The sequence below is a fragment of the Myotis nattereri genome (genome assembly GCF_964212035.1).
Source record: "Myotis nattereri genome assembly, chromosome: 15".
Classification (NCBI taxonomy): domain Eukaryota; kingdom Metazoa; phylum Chordata; class Mammalia; order Chiroptera; family Vespertilionidae; genus Myotis; species Myotis nattereri.
This window is the reverse complement of record NC_138090.1, coordinates 29,888,635-29,902,402: the sequence shown is the minus strand read 5'-3', so window position 1 is coordinate 29,902,402 and position 13,768 is coordinate 29,888,635. Positions and strand designations below refer to the sequence as shown.

The window sequence follows — 13,768 nt, the reverse complement described above, 5'->3', positions numbered from 1 at the left end:
GGGGACAGAAAGCACTCTTCATGTTCACGAAGAAAACAGCACCGATACTGTGGCAATGAGAATCAACTCTGATACCATCAGTGTGCCCAGCCTTCTGCAGGGCATCGGAGGCGGGCAGGGCGAGCATCCCTGTGTGGCAGGCGAGGAAGCCGAGGCTCAGAGTCATACAGCTCACAGCAGTGGGCCGTACCTTTAGCCAAGGCTATTCTGACTCCAAAGCCCGAGTCCTGTGGCCACTGGGCCACCAGGTCCAGAAGCAGGTCCTCAAGACTGTGCCGTCGTGGGCAGCAGCCCCGAGGTGCAGGCTGCTCGGGGGCAGGGTCCAGCTGAGACTGGGGTGTGTGGGTGAGAGCCAGCCCGACCCTGGATGCTGGGAAGGGACCATCGATCGCTGACCTCCCTGGGGTGGAGCTCTGAGCCCTGGGTGGGATTAGCAGGAGAGGGCAGCTGGCTCTGCCACTCTGGACCAAGGGAGCCCTCCCACCTCTTGGGTCCCCTTCATCATGGCCTCCTGGGACCCTTGAGGATGTCTGCTGCTTGCTCTGCTGTTAGGAATTAGATTAGTTTTCCATAAAAACAGGATGTGGTGGGTGAGATGGCTGTGTCGGTCTTTTTTCTCACTCCTCTTTTTCCAGGAACTGAATGTATAGCTTTAGCCAGGACTGCCCTGTCCCCACCCGCTGCCTCTCCCAGGGTTCAGGGAACGTCGCTCTCTGCTCTTAAGTGGCTGCTTAATCAGCTTCTCCTCTCATCTGGGAGCTTATTCCATCATCAGGAGCCAGCACGCCGACGGTGGTTTTGTCTCCGGGCTGGGCATGGTGTGGGGGAGGGGCTGCAGGGCCCGCGGGGCAGCCGTGAGATGGTCACTGCCGAGGACGGACATCGTGCTGGCCCTGTCTGGAAGCCTGTGGTACTGGACTGCACCTTGGGTGATGGCCTGTGGGAGCGAGCAGGCACCTCTGCCGCTCCCCCCGGAAGGACACCCCCAAGACAACACAGAACTTCAGGGGTTTGCCAGCCTCATCTGGAGGGGCCATTGAATTAAGGAGGTGGTGGAGAGCTAGGCAGGGTAGTGGGCGTGCCTGGCCGTGCACATGGGGAGGGGCCTGCATGTGTGAGCTGTGTGGCCTCTTTAGGAGAGAGTCCAGTTGTCTGGAAGTCTTGGGCATGATTGGGAAGGCTGGTGGGGAGTGGGGAGCTGTGTTGGGGAGGGTGGGTTTTGTCCTGCCAGTGATGGGAGCTGTAGAATCCCCTGGCTCCCTCCTTGCTCTGAGTCCTTGAAGGGACTGCCCCACCGTTAAGGACCCAGGTCAGAGGGAGCTGGTCCAGCCTGGCCTGTCACTCACTGGCTGTGTGGGCTAGGCTTGTGAGCTGTGGGGACCTTCCCTCCCCAGGCACAGGCCCTTGTGAGCCGACAGCGGGGCCTCCCTCCGCCTCGGGCTCCTGTAAGTGTGGGACCGGCGCCTTGCCTAAGCTGAGAGCTGATGGCACTGTACTTTCGGGGAAATGGGAGAGATTGGGGAGGGGAGCGTGGTTTCCAGCAAAGCCAGCTTCCCCCTCAGCCACTTCTCAGCAGGCCCAGGCTTCGTGCCTCTGGAAGTTTCAAACTTGATTTAAGAGGGGAAAGGCCCCGTGGCCCGCTTATGCAGAAGGGCAGGGCCTGCCCCACCCCCTTCCGCTCTCATCCTGAGCCGCCCAGACCTCTGTCCCCCTCGGCAGGACTGTGTTAGGCGGCCGGCTGGGGCCTTGTGTTCTGGTCTCCCCGGAATTGGGAGTGCCCAAGACCAGCGAGGTTGGCACCTCCTTGGTGGCACAGGGCCTGGCTCAGGAAGGTCACAGGTACATTTATTGAGGCCCAGAGAGACCATGGCCTCAGGTAGGGAATGCCCCTTGGACATGACCCCGGATGGAATTGCAGCGCTCAGAAGGGGCTCGTCCTGGGAGGACATCCCGAAATGCAGGAGCGATTCCTCGAGGAGGGAGAGGAACTGTAGGGAGATGAGCAAGGGAACTTCAGCATAATCAGTAAAGTTTCATTTGGTAAAATATCCATTTGGGGGAGAATTGCGTGAGACAGACAGGTGGTACCAGGAGGGATGGGACTGAGTGTTTATTACTTTCTGTGATTTTCTGCATCTAAACAACATTTTGAAAATGAAGAAAAGGAAAGTGAAAGTTATATGAGCTGGTCAGCGACCTTTCTTGCAAAAGAGAAACTGAGGCCCATTTCTGGCCTGACAGAGTCCAGGGTTCAAGCCTGGGGAGGCCACCAGCCATCTTGCCAGGCCTTCGCTGGTCATGTCCTTGGGTTCTCAGAGCGGCGTGGGTTGGGTCCCTGTTCCAGGGGCTGGTTTCCTGGGGGTGGGGCCAGCTGGTTGTTATGAGCGGACTGTGTTGATTTTTCCCTTGGTCTCTTCATGAGCTTGTTGAATTTCCAGGGAACGTGTGGGGCCCCAGGCAACCTGTCCACCCCATCCCCGAAGCCACACAGCTGTCACCTGGGCCTGGACTTCAGAGACAGGAGGGCCAGCCCGGTGTTCACAGAACCTCAGAATCAGCTGAATAAGCAGGGTTCTCCAGAGAAACAGAACCAAGAGGACACAGATAGCTATGACATCTTAAATAAGGGACACATACACACACACATTTATTTATGTCTATACATATATTTACACACGCGAGGCAGGAGATTTATTTTAAGGAATTGGCTCACACAACCTCAGGGCTGGCAAGTCTGAAATTTGCAGGGCAGCTCAGCAGGCTGGATATTCAGGCAAGAGTTGATGTTGCAATCTTGAGTCCAAATTCTGCAAAGACCGCCTCCTGGAGAATTCTTTTCCCCAGGGGTCCTCAGTCTTTGCTTCTAAGGCTTTTATCTGATCGTCTGTGACCTGCCCACCTATGGATTGTCACCTACTTTACTTAGAGTTGACCGATTTAAACATGAGTCCCAACTAAAACATACCTTCACAGTAAACACAGACTGGTGTTTGACTAAACTGGGCGCCCAAGTTGACATGTACAATGAACCACCACACCCAAGCTGCTCCGTTACAAAAGTACCCAGCCTGCTACTCTAAAAAAACACAGACTCTGAGCTGATTTGCCCGTGACATCTCTGGCCACACCTCCAGGCCTTCCGGCAAGTTCCCTGACCCCACGCCCTCATCGGGAATGGAAATGGCATATCAGGTTCTCCAAGGACACCTAGGTGTCACCTGTCATCTGGTCCATTCTGGGGAAGCCATGGCACAGGGTGGGCAGGCTGAGCCTCCTGCTCAAATATGCATAGATGACGATAGCCCCTCCTCCCTAACAGCCAGATGGAGACACCCCACCCAGCTCCCTCATCCCTGGGGAGGTCAGGGTTGTGAAGGGGCCTGTGGTCCCTCCTCCCCTACCTGGCCAGGCTGCTCTCGGAGCCAGTGACTCCGCCCCCATCTGCCAGCAAGAAGTGGCCAGGTGGCATTCCTCCCTCGGTGTTAGTAAGGGCTTTAGAGAGCAGGGCCTGCCATACCAGACAGGCCAAAGGACTTGGGGTGCTGGGGGCCTGCTGAGCCACAGGGCGGGGCTCTGAGTCAGCACCCCGACCTCGTGTCCTGAGCTGAGGAGGAGGCGTGGGCACCGGTTCTGCCTGGGGTGGATCCCTCATTGGGTAGGTGGCCACTGGGAGGGTCGAGCAGCCCGGAAGCTCTGGAAGCCCCCGCTGCCTCTGGGCCTGCTGCTGCGGGCTGTCCTTAAGGACGTGTCTCCACTCTGGGGAGAGGCAGGGCTTGTAAGAAGGCGCAGAGGCCAATGGAGCAGTCTCTGTGGCAAATAGATGGTGATGGAGAAGCACGTTGCTTGTTCCTTCTGAGTTGGAAGAATTGCACACCCGTGTCCTGCCAGCTCCTGAGGTCGTCGTCCAGAGGGCCAGCTCTCTGTCCGTGGGGCACATCCGTGTTCCCTTGGAGGGGTGTCACCACAAAGATTGCAGGGCCCGCCCCCCACAGGTCTGGTGAGCCTGAGCATCTGCACTGCCACCAAATCCCCAGATGGTGCTAATGGTGTGGGAACCCTGCCTGGAGGACCATCGCTCTACGAAGTGGGTCGTGCTAAGTTTTGTCACAGTAGAGAACTTGGGAAAACGCGGCCTACTGACTGAAGGGGCCTTTGGGAGGTCCAGTCTCCAGCGATGGAGACCCAGACATTATGTATGGCCTGTGCCATGTGTCACAGCCCGTCCCACCTCATTGGCCGTCCCCTGCCTTTCTCCGAGTCTGCCGACAGCTCCCCGCGCATTTCCTCTCTAGGGCCTTTGCACTGGATGTTCCGTGGATTTCCTGGCTCAGGCCCCATCTCTCTGCATTACCGGTTTATGACCACACCTGACGCAGGGAGTGCTGGTCCTTGGTGTTTGTTATGTGGGCACCTGTGGCAGATGTGTACCCTCACCCCAACTTGAAGCTTGCATCGTCCTGCCATGTGGGCCAGCTCACTGTAATGGCTGTGGTGCTCTGGTAGGAACTCTGTGTCGCCCTCTCTCATCCTCTGCCCTCTACGGAGGGGAGCGAGGTGGCTGCCCTTGCCCCGGGCCCGGAGTGGTCTGGGTAGGGTTGTTGCTGAGGGCTGAAGAGGCCCCATCTGGTGGTCAGTGCTGGGTGGGTTGTCTGCCTGGCAGGATCTGGGTGGCCCGGGCTGTGGCCTTGAGGAGCGGTGTGTGGGTTGGGTAAGAGGCCTGTGTCCTGGTTCAGGGGAGTCCTCTGGGCAGCGTGGCCTCATCGTGCCCATCATTTCAGGTGGCGTTGATGGCACCGCCTCTGTAGGAAGCCCCATGCTATGGAATGGGGCCACCTTTGCAGGAACCCCCACACTGTGGGAGGGGGCCACCTCTGTAGGAACCCAATCATATCAGTTGACCTGGAATTAGGGGGTAGGGATGGGTGTGGGAGTGGCTCTGGGTCATGGAGCATCATTGTTTACTCAGAGCCTAGCGGTAATCAGTGTGGTCCAGAGGCTTCTGGACTTGTGGGGTCAGGCAGATAGTGTGAGGGGACTGTCCAGACTGCCTCCTCTGTACATTCCAGAGAGCAGGGTGGTGGCTGCGCCCTCTTCAGTTTTACAGTGAACTCTTTCCTGAAACCAGCACGCCCCCTCCCCTCATATGTGCCCTCGCTCTCAAGAGAGCCCCCCAACTAGCCCTCCACGAGCACATGCATGGCTCTCGCATTAGGTCCTCACAGTCACCTGGGGAAGGCAGGGCCAGAAATGCTGGGAAATGCTGATGAGAGAAGGGGTTGTGGACGAGAAGCAGCCACTGGCCTGGGGCCTGCAGCCATCTCTGCTCGAGGCCGGCTCTGTTCATGGCTGGCTCTGCTCGAGGCTAGCCTTGGGTCTTTCCGGGCGTGGCCTCTGGCACAAAGGAGCCATTTCACCCACCTGCCCCACCTACCCGGGGGCTGCGACCTCATTGGGGAGAGCACCAGCTGGACCCCAGGCAGACCTGAATCATAACCTGAGGCCTCACCTGGCCTCACCCCTGGACAGCTGTCCTGTCACCGCCTGGATCTGGCTGCACCCCTCCCAGGTAGGCACCCTCTGTGACAGGGCCACCTGTGGACTCTGGCAGGAGGACCCCCTTGCCTGCACAGAGCTACCCTTCAGGGTCTGGAGATACAGTTCAGCTGGGAGCCCCTTTTCTTGAGGCTGGAGGGGTCCTGCCTGGCCCTGAGGAGTCTTGGTGGCAGAGATTTGGGAGGCCCGTGACCTGAGGATCAGGCTCAGGCCCTGAAAAGGAGCGGCGGAGGGCACCAGCTTCCCCCCTCCCTCGTGTGGCAGGCGGGCTCCCTGTGCTGGTGACTGGCCTTGGGGACCTCATTATGTAGGCCGACTGTGTCACCGGTCAAAGTGACCCTCTGTATAGGCCCCAGCTGTGCCCCGTTCCAATCCACGGCCCAGGCAGGGGCGGGCCCACCACACATCAGGGCCCCACGTCCATAAACCACTCCCTTCCTGGGCACCCTGCCCTCCGCCTGTTTACCTGTGTCAGCTGCAGAGATGTCCGGGCAGATAAGAGCCTGGTCTCCTGCCCTGGGAGGCGGGGCCTCTCCATGGAGATCCCTCCCTGTGGAATGTGGGCCCCACCCCTGCCCTGGAATCCGGCTGAGGCCGGGCAGCCAGTGCCTGCTCTTCCGGGGAACGGAGCACATAACACATATCTGCTCTCCCAACAATGGGCAGCGTGGTGGTCATCACTGGGACCACCACCGGCAGTCGGCGGGTCCTAGGAGAGGATCTCGGGCTGCGCAGCAGGGAAGGGGGCTCCCGGCAGTGCTGGGGAGGGCTCTGAGCAGCCTCGAGGAGTATGGAGTGCCCCCCTTGTTCACCTGAGCAGAGTGCCGCCTGCCTGCCATGGGGGGATGGGAGACGCCTCTACTGTGGACACTTTGGGGTTGGGAGGCCTGTAAACAGTTAGCGAGGCCTGTAAACAGTTAGCAAGGCCTGTAAACAGCGAGGCTTATAAACAGTTAGAAGGCTGCCTGTGCCCCCAAGGAGCAGCTCACATCAGCACACGTCACCCCAGCCTGGGCTCCCTCAGGCAGCACTGGTTGAGAAGAGGGCTCAGGTGTTCACGTCCCCTTTGCTCCACCTGCTGCACCTCTGGGAGCCCTTTCCTCACAGCCTCAGCCTGCTCATCCGTGAAATGGGCACAGTAATATTGGCCCAGGCTTGTGTGGGAGTCTCATAGGTGATGCCTGCGGAGTTGTTGCTGGTGAGCTGTCAGGACCCCCAAGACTTGGTTTAGCCCCCTTCCCCCTTTTTGGGCCTCTTGGCACCTGTGCTGCGAAGGGTTGGCCTCATGATGTCTACTTGGCCCCTGGGCAGGTGGTCATCCCTCCTATCACCCATGCTGTCTCTTTGTCCCTTGCCCTGTCACCTGTCTGCAGCTGCCCCGCCCCTCCCGACAGCCTGGGCTGAGTGTGGCTGGGAAAGGCATGCTCTCCATACCTGCGGGATCGAACTGAGGACTGTGAGGGGCACCTGTGGCTGCCTCATTCCTCTTTTGGGGTTCCTCTGTGGCCCCCCAGGTCCTGGGCGCTCAGCAAGAGCTAGTGCAGGGAGGGCACCCGGCCATCCTCACCCTGTCCTGCCTGGGTCAGGTGAGCCATAAAACCAAGTGTCCCCGACACCATGCTCATTAACCCGGACACCGTGCCAGTTAAACCCGAGCCGTGGCGCCCAGGCCTCGTGGCCTGGCTCCAAGTAGGTAACACAATGTCCCTTGGCTGCCAAGGCCCCTCCCCCCTTCCTCTGCCCTGCCCCTCCCCCCAGTGTCGGCTCCTTGGTCCTTCTCCTCTGTTGACTTTAGAAAGACCCCTTTTCTGCCATGACATGAAAGTCTTCTCTCCTGTGAGACAAAAGGGATTTCTGTGAGCGTCTGAGTGTTTAGAGCTTTGTGACTGAAGTGATGCCTGTGTTATGCGCTGAGGGTGCGCTAGACACTTGCCTGGCTCTCTTGCTCTCCTTGTCCTGTGGAGCTGGGCGGGGAGGGTGGGGGGGATGTCCCCGTGACTGTCCATCCTGCTGTGGGAGTGCAGCCCCCAAGGATACCAGCGTGTGGCCAGCGCTGGAGTTACCAAGGGGACGAACGTGGGCTGGGGCGGGGAAGTGTTGCAAAGTGGGTCACGGAGGGTGATTTGAAGGGCGATGGCTGAAGTGCCAGGTGTTTCAGGGAGACTGGTAGGCTTTGCTCGGGCTGTGGGCAGGGTGGGTGAGGAGGGTCTGTGCTGGCCAGGCCCCCTCAGCTCCCCTTCCCACCCTCCATAGTCTGTGTGCCCTTCAAGGGTCCCTGCGTGCCCGGAGCTCTGAGATGCCAGGCCTCACTGCCCATGCTGACCCCAACCAGTTCTTGTCCCTAAGGGTAAGGGACGCTTGACTGCCCTGGGGCCCCGGGCCAACCTTGCCAGCTTTGCTCTTCCAGAAAGGTGGGGTTGGCCTATGCCCTGGGTCAGGTCTGGGTCTGGGTCTGGGTTCAGGTTCTGCACCCTGCCTCGGGGGCATGGCAAGTGTGACCGCCTGGGTACTGTGGCCGCCACTGTGGGAATATAAGGCCCAGCTGCCTGGGCAGCTCCAGTGGAGGGCAGGGGACAGCCAGGCACTGCCCAGTGCCTTCTCTGCCACATCTGTCTACCCTCTCCTTCCTCTCCCTGCCCCGTCTGCCTGCTGGCAGAAGCTAGCAGGGAAGTGCCTATGGGTTTGTCCTTCAAGCCAGATCAGACAGAAGGAGCACTCAGGAGATGCAGCAGGCTGGGGGAGGAGCTGGTACCAGGACCTCGGTCCCCAGCAGCTGCCCTGGCCTGACAGCTGTCACCTGGGGACTCGAGGCCTCCCAGCCCTGGGCCCTGCTTCGCCTCCGAGGAGCCTCGCCTGGCGGGTGGCAGAAGGCAGGCCTGCAAGGTGCCTGCCTGGTCAGGAACGCTCAGGTCCCACCCGCTGTTGCCATGACCCTGTGCAGACACAGGTGACTCATGTCCGTCCCAGCCCCTGGACCCTTCTCTGAAAGGAGCGCCAGGGCTGTGTGACCCAACCCCCTTTGGTGGTATGTTTCCCCCAGTCGCCCCCCCGCCCCCGTCCACTTGGTGATGGCCACACTAACGCATGAGCATGTTCTTGTAAAAATGGAAACCTCACAAATAGGGTCAAGGGTCCCTCTGCACAGGTGAACACTGACGTCAGTTTGGTGTTGATCTTTCTGGGCCTTTTTATGTGTCTGCATACACAAATGCTGTTTGTTTTCATTTCAGTCTTACACGGGAAGCATCGTAGTGTGCGCAGATGGGTGGCTGTGGCTTGGGCGGCCAGCAGTGTCTTAGAGCTGGGTCCAGTTAGTTCTCCCCTGCTACATACCAGGCACTGTCAGCTACAGGCCGAGGGGCGAGAGCTATGATCCCTCCCACTTAACAGCTGCGGGAACTGCGGCACAGAGAGTCCCCATCTCCCGCAGAGCCAGGTGGGACCGCCAGATCGCAGGCTCTAGCCCCATTTCACAGATGGGGAAACTGAGGCCCAGAGGAAGGCAGTGATGTTTCCTGGTTCCTGGCACGGGCTGTGTGCCACTGAGCCACCTCCTTACAGACTTTCCTCCAGATTAATTAGCCCTTGGCCATCAGCCCTTCTCGATTCGACCCAGAAGGCCAGCCCAGGCCCTTGGGCCTCACCCCAGCAGGAGCGCAGTGGGAAAAGGAGGAAGTGGCCGTGTGACAGGCAGCAGCCCTTGCACTCCTCCCTCTGCCCTCCTTGACTCCCTTTCCTCCATGTGCTCAGCCCTGGCTGCCTCTGGGAGGGCTGGGTCCCCTAGCTGAGTGGGCAGGTGGGCAGCTGTGCCCTGGTCCTGGTTTCCTGCATCGGGTCTGCTGGCTGGGTCCCTGCTCACCAGCTACTGCCTTAGACCTGCTAGTGCTGGACCAACCCTCCCTACCTGCCTGTGGGCCAGTTTGGCAGCCCCTGCACCCTGGCCTGGGGACAACCCTTATCCTGGTGCCTTCTGTACTTGGGGCACCTAGGTCCATGCCATTTCCAGGGGAGTGTCAGCCACTCCCTGGGACTCCTTTAGTTTCCTCACCTGCAAAGTAGAGGTAGCAATAGCGCTCCTCAGGTGCATGGGGATACTGACAGTGATGGCCATGGTGTGTTTGCGCCCCCAACCCCGGTCCCGGCCCACCGCCTCTCCCTGGGACATCCGCAGCTCCAGCATCTCTCCTACGGTAAAGCCACTGTCCCGCCTGTGGGTGCAGGCAGTGTGGCGGCGTGCTCAGGCTGCCGGTCTGTTTCCTGAGGCCGTCCTGCAAATGTTGCTAAAATGTCAGAGCATCGCTGCTAAGACACTAAGCAGCCACGTGTGAGGTGCCTGCCCATCGCCACCATAGCCCCCTATGCTGCGTGGTTGCCCCCACTTTACAGATAGGAAACCAAGGTTCGGAGCAGGCAGCCCTCCCGAGGCATAGGCCAGACTCTGGGGGACTGTCGCTGGAGCATGTGACCTGGGGGTCTCGGATGTCAGACATCCCCTTGGCAGGCCCCCTTCTCCCTTCAGGCCGTGGCCATGGTGTCCAGCCCTCCGAATGGCATGTCCTGGCTGAGTGGTCCCGGATATTTGTGACTTTCACTAGCCCACCCCACCTTCCCATCCCGGCCTGGCATCAGCTGAGACCAGGGGACCATCGCCCCCTCTCTAGGCCTCATCTACAGGAGAGGATCTGCGTGCTGGGTAAGGGTTTGGGAGGGGTTAAGCTTGTGCTGGTGGGGGTAAGGGAGTCCTTTCCTGCCCAGCATGGCTTTCTCTCTCCTCCCATTTCTATCCTATTGTTCCTGGCTCAGGAAAAGGCATATTTTCCCCATGAGGTCACCATCCTGGCCACTGGCAGCTCCTGAAGGGGAGGTAGGAGCTGTCTGGGCAGGGCAGGCCCTGTCCCCCTTATCTGATGTCACTGGTCCCCACCTCCTCCCCAGCTGAGTTCTTTTTTCTCTGTTAGAGTCTGGGACTGACGGAAACCTCCTCCAGCCTCCCCTTAGTCTTAGCCTGACTTCAAGGTCGAAAGCAATGCCACCTCCTCCAGGCAGCCTACTCTGATGTCCTGGCCTCCTCAGCACGCAATCACATTGAAGCCATGTTCATGGCTCTTAGAACAGCAACCTCAACGGACAGACACAGTGTGGCCTGCAAGCCCTTGATGTGGAGCTAGAATTCGGGACCTAAAGCCTGGCTGCACCGCCCACCAGAGAGGCCCTTCCTCTGAGAACCTGTTTCTTCATCTGAACAATAGGGAGTGTGAGAGTTGGCAAGGTTCTGCTATTGAGGCCAGTTTGTCTCTGCTCCCATGCTGGCCTGAGGTCACGCTGGCTTTGCTGGCCTCTCTCCCTGTCCCAGTCCCTATGACTGGGGGAGGGTGACAGGATGGGACATAAGTCAGCCCCTACTCTTAGCCACTGTTCCCCCCCCCCACCCCCCCAGCCTACTCTGCTGGGGCTGGGAGCCAGCGCCCAGCTTCTTCAGCTCTTGTCCAGTAGGCCAGTGTCTGGGGCTGTCTGGGCGCCACCCACCTTCCCAGTGCCGGCTTCCTGGCTAGGCTTATGGCAGAAGATGGAGTCAGGAAGACCAGCCAGGGCCGGCCCATCTCACAGCCTGTTTCTGGGGGAGCTGGGCTTGGGCAGGCTGCGCTCCGAGACATCCCGGGGCCTCTAGGAGGGCTGGAGGCCCAGTTTCCTCATCTGTGTGGGTGGAGACGCTCACCTCAGGCACGCATTGCCTCCCTCTGTCTAACTGTCTGATGTGCCCCTGGAGCTTTGGCAGTGTCTTCCAAGGGGCAGGTCAGCTGTGTGGTGAATGAATGAATGAGTGAAAGAATGAATGACTCTGTGGGGGCATTGTTACCCACTCCAGGGCAGGCCCAATGCTAGGCCCATGTGGAGCCCTCCCAGGGCGGGAGCAGCAGCCCATGCATCCTGCATGGGGCTGACGTGCAGTCTGTTCCAAAGTGCTTCCTACACACTCCCCCCTGGCCCTGCTCCCTCAGATTCTTCGCCTCTCATTTCCCAATTTTGGCAAACCGCTTCTCAGAGATTCTTTTCTTCCTGTTCAGCCTGAGACGGGGGGAGAGGATGGAGAGGCCTGGTCGCGGCTCCACTGGTAGCAGCAGTCGGGCTCGGGCCAGCCCCTGCCCCCCAGGCTCTGGTTTCTGAAATCCTTCAAGGATTTTCAGGGGCTATTTGTTTATTTTGGTAAAATACACATAACATAAAACTTACGATCTTAACCATTTTCAAATGTACGTTCAGTGGCATTAAGTAAGCTCTCAGGCCCTAGCTGGTTTTGCTCAGTGGATAGAGTGTCGGCCTGTGGAATGAAGGGTCCCGGGTTCGATTCCTGTCAAAGGCACATGCCCAGGTTGTGGGCTCAATCCCCATGGGGAGCATGCAGGAGGCAGTCAATCAGTGATTTTCTCTCATCATTGATGTTTCTCTCTCTCTCTCCATCTACCTTCCTCTCTGAAATCAGTTTATGTATGTATGTGTATATATATATATATATATATACATATATATATATATATATATATGCTAGAGGCCCAATGCACGAAATTCATGCAAGGGGCTCGGCCCTTGCAGCCCAGGCTTCATCTGGAAGGTTGTCTGGAATGTCATCCAGAAGGTCGTTTGGCCGTCTGATCTAATTAGCATATTATGCTTTTATCATTATAGACACACACACACACACACACACACACACATATTTAAGTATGCTCTCAGTAGTGCACCACCACCACCACCACCATCCACAGGACTTTGTCGTCAGCCTAAACTGGAACTCTGCACCCGTTAAACACTAACTGCATTCCCCCTGCCCAGCCTCGGGCTCTCTTACAGAGCCCGGAGCCTGCAGATTTGTGTCAGTGAGGACCTGTCCCTCCTCCTCAGAGCTGTCCCCCTGCCTCCAGAAGCTTCCCTGGTGCCTACTTCACATCAGATCCCCTGTCATGGGCTTTTGATGCCATCCTTGGTGCATGTATTCTTGCTCAGTGTCTGGGGTCCCTGGCAGATCAGAACATGAGTGCCCGAGGGCAGGGACCTGCAGAATAGGTTCTCAGGAGAGAGTTACTCTGACAGAAAGGTGGCTGGATGGATGGATATCACCTGGCTGGAGAGGCTCTTGCCAGGCAGGTACGGAGGGGTGGGGTGCCAGCTCTCGGGGACAGGCCTGGGGTTGGCACTGGGGTGGGGAAAGAGGCAGTGCTCCGGGGCCTGAAGAGTGCAGCTCTGGAAAACACACAGGGACCTTAGAAGCCTTTTCCATAAGTGCATTTCCCTTCTGCCTCTTGGGCCAGATCAGATTGATTTTTTAAAAATGAAAATTGAAAAACTTTAGATTTAGAGCTGAGCTGATCACTATAGCTAGTGTGTGTAATGGAAGGAGGAGGCATCTTAACTTTGGGGACAGCTCCCCAGGGCCTGGGAGCATGCTGCAGTGTCCAGAAAGGGGGGTGGGTCACCCGGAGCTTGTGACCATAGCACTGACCATGTGGTTCTGGGTTTCCGTGTTGCTGGGTGATAGAAGGGGCTTAGTCAGGGGGTAGGTAGGAGGGAACTAAGCCATGCATCTCAGCCCTGCCCTTGGCCCCTCACATCTGTGATTTAGTTTAACCCTCCTGACGATGCTTTGGGCAGGTAGTTTTAACCCCATCGTACAGATGCCGGACAGGCCTGAAGAGCGCGAGCTGCCCACAGGGGCCGAGAGCTTGGGGGTGAGAGTCTTGATCACCCGCAATTCCTGGGGGCAGGGAGGTCGCCCAGCCACCCTGCTGCACTTTATTAAGAGTGTCCAACAGGGTGAGACTCAGGAAAGTGCCCACAGGGCGGAGAGGCATGTTGGATTAATAAGAGGAAAGGCAGGAGTGAGCTAATGACACAGACGGGTGGGAGCCAGACCAAGCGCTCCGTGCTGGGCAGTTCACGCATGTGACGTGCCATGTGCTGTGGAAGGCACAGCCACAGAGACTAGTCCAGAGACTGGGGCGAGTCCACATGGCTTTGCACAAGTGAAAGCTCAGGGAGCTGGACCCCAAAAGCCAAATATGCTGTATGTTCATTAAAAGTATAAAAATTTTTGCCCTGGCTGGTGTGGCCCAGTGGATAGAGCGTCGGCCTGCGGACTCAAGGGTCCCAGGTTCGATTCCGGTCAGGGGCATGTACCTGGGTTGCGGGCACATCCCCAGTGGGGGGTGTGCAGGAGGCA

General features: G+C 58.4%; 1 protein-coding gene across 2 annotated transcripts in view; it reads left to right on the top strand.

The window, feature by feature from the left end:
* PIEZO1 (piezo type mechanosensitive ion channel component 1 (Er blood group)) overlaps positions 1-13,768 on the top strand; it is a gene marked incomplete at its 5' end in the record, with an annotated part of 59,258 nt that overhangs the window by 15,377 nt on the left and 30,113 nt on the right. The window lies entirely within an intron of this gene.